Source organism: Aethalodelphis obliquidens, unplaced genomic scaffold (assembly GCF_003676395.1).
Source record: "Aethalodelphis obliquidens isolate GAN/ISIS:26980383/991018 unplaced genomic scaffold, ASM367639v1 scaffold8, whole genome shotgun sequence".
Classification (NCBI taxonomy): Eukaryota; Metazoa; Chordata; class Mammalia; order Artiodactyla; family Delphinidae; genus Aethalodelphis; species Aethalodelphis obliquidens.
In genome coordinates, this window is record NW_020837952.1 from 53,485,131 (window position 1) to 53,494,175 (window position 9,045).

General features: G+C 50.0%; 1 pseudogene; it reads right to left on the bottom strand.

Moving 5' to 3' along the window:
• Positions 1-8,569: 8,569 nt before the first annotated feature.
• On the bottom strand, positions 8,570-8,829 carry LOC113621331 (serine palmitoyltransferase small subunit A pseudogene; annotated as a pseudogene).
• Between the last annotated feature and the right edge of the window lie 216 nt (positions 8,830-9,045).

Here is a 9,045-nt window from a genome sequence, read left to right on the forward strand (position 1 = left end):
GTGGGAATGTCATTGCATCAGTTGGGAAATGGGAGGAGGGTCGAGAGCCCCTTAGGCAGTGAGCCATGGGTTAGATTCCCTCCCTTCTGGCTGTGGCCTTTAGGCAAGTCCCTTCCCTCTCTGAGCCTCCGTGTCTGTGAAATGAGGCGATGAATACATTTATCTCACAGGGTCTCTGTGAGGATAACTGGGAGATGCACTCAGCACAGTTGAGGCTTCTCCCTTCTCCAGGGTGTACACCACGTGTAGTCACACCAGATGAATATCCCTTCTTCCCTGCAGCACAATTAGCGCCTGCCTGCCGTATGCCAGCACAGCACTGAGAGTGTTACCTGTATCCCTTCATTTACTCTTCACAGTGGTAACGACTAGCCTCAGTCCACAGATGAGGGCTCTGAGCACAGGGAGGTTAAATCTGCTTTCCTCAAGGCCACCCAGCAGGCCAGCAGGGGGCTGGGCTCGAACCCAGGTACTCTTCATTGAAAGCCCCAGATCTTATCCAGGACTCGCCCCGCCTCTCCTGGGGAGAGGCTCCAATCCCTCCCCGCTGTAAGATCCCTCGATTGCAGACACAGGGTCTCAAACCCACAGAAGGGTCTCAAAGCCCCAAGAAGCTGGGAGTCCCATTGGAGACAAGACGCCTACATGGAAAAGGTAAGTGAACTGAGAAGGCAAAGCCTGTGACGAGGGCCAGGAAGACTCAGGGAGAGCCCCTCCGCCTGGATTTCAGGCCATATCCAGTGTCTCCAGAAAAAAAGGACTAGAAGCCACCACCCTAATCCTGAGGCCCACAGGGAAGCAGCAAGTTCCTGGGTAAAACAGGTTCCCACAGGCTTTATCCTCCCCTGTGACTCCTCCAGGTGGCTCAGGCTCGAGTGTGGCGGGGCAGAGGAGGGAGAGGGGTCTCCTCTTATCTTGGGGTGAGGGAGGGCTCACACACACACACACACACACACACACACACACACACACACACACAAGAGGAAAGGGCAGGGCAGCTCAGGTTCAGAGCTGATGGGTTACAGGACTCACCTGGTCCCGCCCCCTCGTTCCGCAGCCCAGAGGGTGCAGTGTCTCCAGCAGGGTCCACAGAAAGAGGGTGGCCGAGTGCAGCCAGGACACAGGTCGCCCGGGTTGGGGTTCTGGCGAGCACACAACCCAACTTCTCCCAGACAGGACATTTCTCCAAGCCCTTTCCCCCTTTCCACCAAGACGTAACAATGAAAAGAAAGAGCACTGGATTAAGAGCCAGGGACCTGAGTCTCCAGACTCACTCTGAGACTAACTCCCACATATTCTTGGGTGAGTTCTCTCCCCTCTCTGGGCCTCCATTTCCACATCGATCAGACCAGGGAGTTGGGCTCCATTTCCAAGGTCCCCTCTAGCTCCAATGTTCTGAGAGCCAAGGATGATGAGTTGCAGTCGCCTCCAGCCCAGCTTTCCCCCATCTCTCCAGAGGCCTCAGAGATCCTCTGAGATGGAAGAGGAACTTTTTTTTAAATTGAAGTATAGCTGATGTACAATATTATATGTTATAGGTATACAGTATAGTGATTCACAATTTTTAAAGGTTATACTCCGTTTATAATTATTTTAAAATATTAGCTATATTCCCTGTGTTGTACAATATATCCTTTGTAGCTTATTTTATACCTAACAGTTTGTATCTCTGAATCCCCCACCCCATCTCGCCCCTCCCTGCTTCCCTCTCCCCGCTGGTAACCACCAGTTTGTTCTCTGTATCTGTGAGTCTGCTTCTTTTCTGTTATATTCACTAGTTTGTTGTGATATGATACAGTATTGGTCTTTCCCTGTCTGACTTATTTCACTTAGCATAAGGCTCTCCAAGTCCATCCATGTTGCTGCAAATGGAAAGATTTTATTTCTTTGTACGGCTGAGTAGTATTCCATTGCATGTATGTACCACACCTTCTTTATCCATTCATCTGTTCATGGACACTTAGGTTGCTTCCATGTCCAGGCTATTGTAAATAGAGCTGCTATGAACATATTGGGGTGCAGGTATCTTTTTGAATTCGTGTTTTTGGTTCTTTTGGATATATACCCAGGAATAGAATTGCTTGGTCATACGGTAGTTCCATTTCTGGTTTTCTAAGAAACCTCCACACGGTTTTCCACAGTGGCTCACCAATTTACGTTCCCACCGACAGTGTACGAGGGCACATGGAAGAGCAATTTGGACAGAGGCTTGGACGGGTGGAGGGACTGTGGCCCCTACAGTCACCTTCTACTAAGCCAAAGTGCTAGCCTGTGTGTGGTTGGCACAGGCAAGAGCACAGGGGAGAGCTGGCCCCTGGGGATGGCACAGAGGTCAAAGCCCAGATGTGGCCTCAACGACCCACTTCTCCTTATCCTACCCCAGCATTCCAGGACCCATGGCATTCAAAGCCTGGCAAGGGAATTGGGTGCCAAGTAGAGACTTCTCAGAGCAAAGGTGGGGGGGCTGGGGGGCTGGGGAGGGGGAAAGCAGGGGGAAATGTCCCGAGGCTGCTCTGCTCTTGTTTGGATCTCAGACCCACCTGGGAGCTCTGTCTGGGAGCACCCTGCCGCCATGGGGTCCTGGTGATGGGGGATGGGCACACGGATCCGGAGGAGGCTGGTGGAACTGCCCCACCCTCTTAGGCTGCTTTACTAGTTAAAGTATCTGTGAAGGGAAGGGCCACCTCTCAGGATCCTAAAAGTTAAAATTCTTTATGAATCGAGCCTCACAGCATAGACCCTTAGGTTTGAGGCTGGAGAGGAACTCTTGGATCAATGCTTTTCAAACTGCAGGTTGTGACGCACTGGTGGATCTTGAAATTAATTTAGTGAGTCACACTTAGATTTTTTTTTTTTTTAATTTATTTGGCTGTGTTGGGTCCTAGTTGCGGCACGTGGGATCTTCGTTGCAGCATGAGGGATCTTTCGCTGCCATACGCGGGCTTCTCTAGTTGCAGTGCATGGGCTTCTCGGCATGCGGGCTTCTCTCTAGTTGTGGTGTGCAGGCTCCAGAGCACGTGGGCTCGGTAGTTGGGGTGCGTGGGCTTAGTTGCTCCGCGGCATGTGGGATCTTCCCCGACGAGAGATCGAACCCGTGTCCCCTGCATTGGAAGGCAGATTCTTAACCAATGGACCACCAGGGAAGTCCCTGCACTCGGAGTTTAATAATAATAATGATCACACCGATAACAAAATAGAAGAGAAAATATCAGAGTAAGAGTAAATTGTCTCATGAGATTCTTGTTTCAATTTTGGGTGTCGTGCCAGGTTGTGATGTAATGTACATCTTACTCCTGGTCACAGTCAAGAAACCTTGAAAAGCCACTGCCTTAGGTTCCATGTCTAACCCTTTGCTCACCAGCAGGAGAAAGTGAGCTGGCACGCAGGGCCCTTCCCATCTGGCCCCAACCTACCTGCCTCAGCTCCTGGCTCACCCAGGAGAGCTCATGTTCTGGACACACCCCACTGGGGACCCCACCCCAGCAGCTGCATTCATTCACACGTCTTTGCCTCCTTCAAATTCCCCTTTCTCTCAGCCTGACGCCCAATCCTGGCTTCACCCAAGGAGGCCCTGTTCACAGTTCACATGACACTCCACCGGGCAGGATAACCCCTTCATTGTTGGCAGCCCCATGATTTGCCCCAGCACAGCACTCACCCTCTGTAAATCAACTGGTCCATACTGGGGAGGGGGAGCGGAGCCAGGCGGGGTGGGGGGTGGGAGAGCTTAGCACACTCTGATTTAATGAATGAATGAAATGTTTCCTTTAAAATAAGTGAGGGTATATTGACTGAAGGTTGAATTGCTCTGGGTCTGGGGGTCCTGGTGCAAAGGTTTACTGCTTTTAATAGTCATCCAACAATTGCTGTGTACCTACTAAGCGCCATGTACCGTACAAGCTACTGGGGACACTAGACCATCCGGAGTAAGGCGACTTTCCTTGAGGAATTCACGGTCCAATGTGAGAGACAGGCATGTCAATCACCATCCCAGTGTGATAACAGCCCCAGTAAAGACACATGCAAAGGGACCCCATGGAGCTGATGACTATGTACCAGCATCTAACAGGATGACAAGAGCCACCAGGGAAAGGACTAAAGCAGGTCAGGGTGGGATGGGGGTCTTCCAGGCAAAAGGCAAAAACTCTCCTGCTACTTTGTAGATTCTTTATAGCACGTGACATTTTAAAATAATTTTTTAAACACTGATTTATTGAACTCCTCCACTATACATTACGCTCCAGGAGAGGGGGCTTGGCCGCTGCCTTGCTGTGCCGCTCACCACTGCTGAGCACCATTTCTGGGGCTGCATCCTAGCGAATTAATTAGTTGCTGAATGAACATTCAGGAAACTGCAAATGGCTCAGGTTGACCTGAGAGGAAGTGGTAGGAAAAGGGGCTGAGGGGTCTGTGGGCCCCAGACCACGGGAAGGCTGCCCTGCTAAGGGCTGGGTCTTTTTCCTGCAGGCACAAGGGAGACCCGTGGAGGGGTTTATAACGGAGACAGGTAGTAAGATTCAGGGTTTAGAAAATTCCTCTAGGGACTTCCATGGTGGTCCAGTGGTTAAGACTCCGTGCTCCCAATGCAGGGGCCCCTGGCTGGGACCTAGATCCCGCAGGCATGCCGCAACTAAGAGCCCTCATACCACAACTAAAAAAAAGCCCGCAGGCTGCAACTAAGACCCGGCACTGCCAAAAAAAAAAAAAAATAAAAAAAAAAAAAAAAGAAAGAAAGAAAAGAAAAGGAAGAAAAAAGAAAATTCCTCTGGCCCCAGCGTGTGGAATGCGTTCCTGGGACCCAGGTGGGCAGGCAAAAAAGCGAATGGAGAAATAACCCAGGCGGGGTGACTTGAGTCTAGAGGCAGCCGAGTGGGGCGCTCTGGCGCAGAGGAATTTGCATGCTGCAGGTGGTGCACAGCCAAGGCCAAGGCCAATCTGGGCTCCCTGGGGGGGATCAGCGGCTCACGCCTCGCCTCTACCCGCTGCACATGGGCAGGAGAAGGCCTCCTCCACTCCGCCAGGCTCAGCACAGCGGCAGGCGGTCCAGGTCCAACCTCAGGCAGGCAGCACGCTCAGTTTTGTCTCTGCACTCTTTATACTTTCATCTTATTTTTCTCTTTTAAAAAGTCAGTTCACGTTTTAACACATGCATGTATTTTTTTAATTAATTAATTATTATTATTTTCTTTTGCCTGCGTTGGGTCTTCGTTGCTGCACGCGGGCTTTCTCTAGCTGCGGCGAGCGGAGCGGGAGCTACTCTTCCTTGTGGTGTGTGGGCTTCTCATTGCGGTGGCTTCTCTTACTGCGGAGCACCGGCTCTAGGCCCGCGGGCTTCAGTAGTTGTGGCCCGCGGGCTCTAGAGCGCAGGCTCAGTAGTTGTGGCACACGGGCTTAGTTGCTCCGCGGCATGTGGGATCTTCCCGGACCAGGGCTCGAACCCGTGTCCCCTACAATGGCAGGCGGATTCTTAACCACTGAGCCACCAGGGAAGACCACATGCATGGATTTTTAAAGTGAACATTAGATGAATGTATGAAGGATTATTGTACTATTATTCTCTATGCCCCTGTATGTGTGAACATTTTCATACTAAAAACATTAAGCAAATATGTCACCACCATGTATATATGGAAAGCCAAGTGTCATAGTCATTCTAAACTCTCAATGGAAACTCTTAAATCACCATCACACACACACATACATACACAAATCATGTGTTTAAATTTACCTGTCTCTTGCCCAAGGCTCCCAGTCTGAGACCTGTCTTTCCTTTGCTAAAAAGAGATTGCTAAAGTGTTAGAGAAATCTGGCAAAACCCTCCTTGACGCTAACCAGGATTTACTGCAACGTGAAAAAGAAGCACCTCGTTGTTTTTAAAAACTGCACCCATACTCCCTAACTCTGGCAGACAAGTCCAAGGGCTAAGGCTGAACTCAGAATCACAGACACCGGGGTTCGGGTTACCTGCGACCCTCGGGGACGCGAAGCCAGTAAGCAATGTAGCTATATTCGAACCCAAGTCGTGTGGTTCTTGAGTGTTGGCTCTTACTGAGCCATTCCATGCAAATTGGCGGAGGCCACTGACCTTTTAAAAGTTGAGTTCCATGCCAGGCACTCAACAGGCGCCCGGTGTGCTGGGCCGTCCTTGCAAGGGGGCTGATTTCCTCCCACCCCACGCGGGCTTTCAGGTAGCCCAGCACTACCCTCTTCCCCAACTTTCTGCCTCAACCACTCCTGCCCGCTCGCTCCGCGGGTCCAAGACTCCGGCGAGCGGCACGGAGCCGGTGCAGGTGCTCGGGACCCGGGCCTGGGCCGGGTGTGGCCGGGGTTTGTGCGCGCCCCAAAGGGAGCCGGCGCCCCAGGGCAGCCGCCCCCGGCGGCAAGGCGAGGCGAGGAGGGGCGACGCTTCCCGGCAGGAAGGCGCTGAGGGGCGCGGCCTTGGAAGGTTGCCCCCGGCGGTCGGGCTGCAACGAGAGGCCGGCAGACGAACGCAGGTGACGACAGCTCCTGCAACTGGGCGCTCGACCCGTGCTCACCTTATATGGGCAGGCGCGGCGCGGCGCGGGCGGGGCCGGGACGGCGCGGGCGGGGCGGGGCGTCCTACCCTGCGGGCCCCGCCCCTAAGTCAAAAGAACCTCTGCGGGAAACTTTCCTGCAAGGGTGGGCCCATGCGGTGATGCCCCCTGGTGCCCAGAGTCCCTTTCAGGACTCCCCCCGCGCACGTCTCCAGGCTGAGACCCGCGCCGGCCCCGTCTCACACGGGCTGAACTTGACTGACTCCCTTTGTGATTGTGGGCGGGCTTCTTCACCTCAACGCGGTCGCAGGTCCTTACTGGGGAACCTGGGGGGCGACGGGGGTAGCTTTAGTGATCGCATCTTGGAGCGCTCCCTCACCGGGTCTTAGAGTCAGACGGTGCGCCTTCCCGGCCGGGTCTGTCCCAAGTGGATGCCTTTCCTAGCTCGCACTAAGGAAGTCTCTGTAACCCCGGGCTCAGCCTAGGGCCTGGCTAAACATTAGCCATTGATTCATCGGAAGTGTTTGGTTGATTGAGCCCTTCCTGGTGGGACAAGACTCCAAACCTAAGAGGAAGTGTCCAGCATCAGTCAGCCCATTGGTTCCCTGACCTCCTGTCTTCTCCCTCCATCTGCTCCTCACTGCCCAGATCATTTTACCACCCTAATCTGTCCAATTGCTCTTTACAGCCCTTCACAGACGCCCAGGCGCCCACAGGCTGTGTTGAAAGGGGAGCAAAATATACCACCCCAAAATACGGTATATGAAACATGAGAGAAGCTCTGAAAACTGAGTGTAAGTTACCTTTTTGGAAGAAAAATTTACATTTATAAGGGAAATCTCTATTTGTAAGGGTGTCTCCCTCTCTGTACCAGGGAGAGTAGGATGGCTCTTAATCTCTAGAAACTCTTATCCAAGGAGAAGGTAAGGACTTAAATCTGCATAACAACCTTACCCGCCTTTACTGTGCTTTTCATGGTCACCTCCCATAACTGACTCTCAGCCCCAACATTTTTTTTTTAATTTAATGAGTTTACATCAAAAAATTAGGTGGTCATTTTACATTTAAGGAATAAAAATTTAAAAAAAAAAACCAATACAGAGAGTAAGGGGATTTTAACTAAGTTTACGTTTCTTTTTGCTATGGTTTTTAACAATTCATCTCATCATATTGCAATGTGCAAATGCATTTGCAGCACCCATTACAATCATGAAACTAAATTTAAGGAAGTACATTGTTACTAATGGCCCTCAGAGGAAACTGATTTACCTTCTATTAAAAACTCTACAGTGTATAAGCATTACACGGTAATGCTACTTAACCACCATTTTTCGCAAGAACCATCACCAAAGTTTTCTGGAAATGAGCCCACAAAGAATTAAATATTTAAAAGGTGAAATGTTCCTTATTCTAACTCTAGCAAGATCTTTCTTTTTCATTGTTAAGAAACACTTGAAGAGTTTTAAAGCAAAAGCTGTTAAGAGTAGAGTCCAGATAGCTAAAACTGTAATCCTGAGTTCAAACTTACACATACGTCTTTTGTAAATAGTTCTCAATAAAATATTCTCTCTCCCCAGCCCCTTGCCTCTAATCTTGAATCTTTTCTTACAAAACTTTGGTCAAGAGTAGAAATATAACCAGGCAGATGTATATGCCATACAAGAATGGTAAAGCCCAACAAATGAGTTTGAGTTTTAGAAATAGAAAGCAATTAAAATGTACTCAAAGTTACATTAAGAAAAGCTTTCACTGGGTAATATTGAAACAGTCACAAAGGTTACGAAAATACTGATATCAAAGTGCAAATGATTACAATGTTAAAATAGACAAAAACTACTATACCAGAGCCTCTTTTAAAATGAAAAATAAAGAACACAACACACACACGAGTAAGGACTCTTTTCCTGTTCTACTCAAGAATCTGAGTCTTTATATTCATAGGGTTGGTTATGTTGACATCTAGTAGAGTTTCTTATGACATCTGACAGAGTCTCATTACAATTTCAGATGGCGGCTCTTCTCTAAGGAACCTCTTGGTTTCGGTCATATCTTGGTCACTGTACAATTTCAAAGTAGTGCAGTATCGCCATGATGTGCTGAAGCGTGAAGACATATCCCATGTATAGTGCCATCCCCACATGGAATCCAGCATGGAATTGAACACAGTCCGCTCCCAGGGCTCCAGCATGTACAGTGCCATGACCGGCAGCTACTGGTAGTAGAACCAGGACATCTGCTTCCAGGCCCGCACCAGCGCCATCCCTGCCACGCACCTCCCGTGTTGCAGCCAGTCGTCAGTCTGTCCGGCCAGAAGAGTTACTCAGTTTCCTGGGAATCTCCCATGTATACAGAAGGTATACATGTTACTAAGCTTTTGTTCGTTTTTCTCCTGTTAATCTGTCTTATGTCAATGCATTTCCCTGGAGGCATCATTGCTGTTCCGTGCTTCCCTCCAAGAAAACCCTTCCTTTGCACACACTCAGACATATGCTTATCCTTCAAAAAGGTACCTCTTAATGTCCTCCCCCGA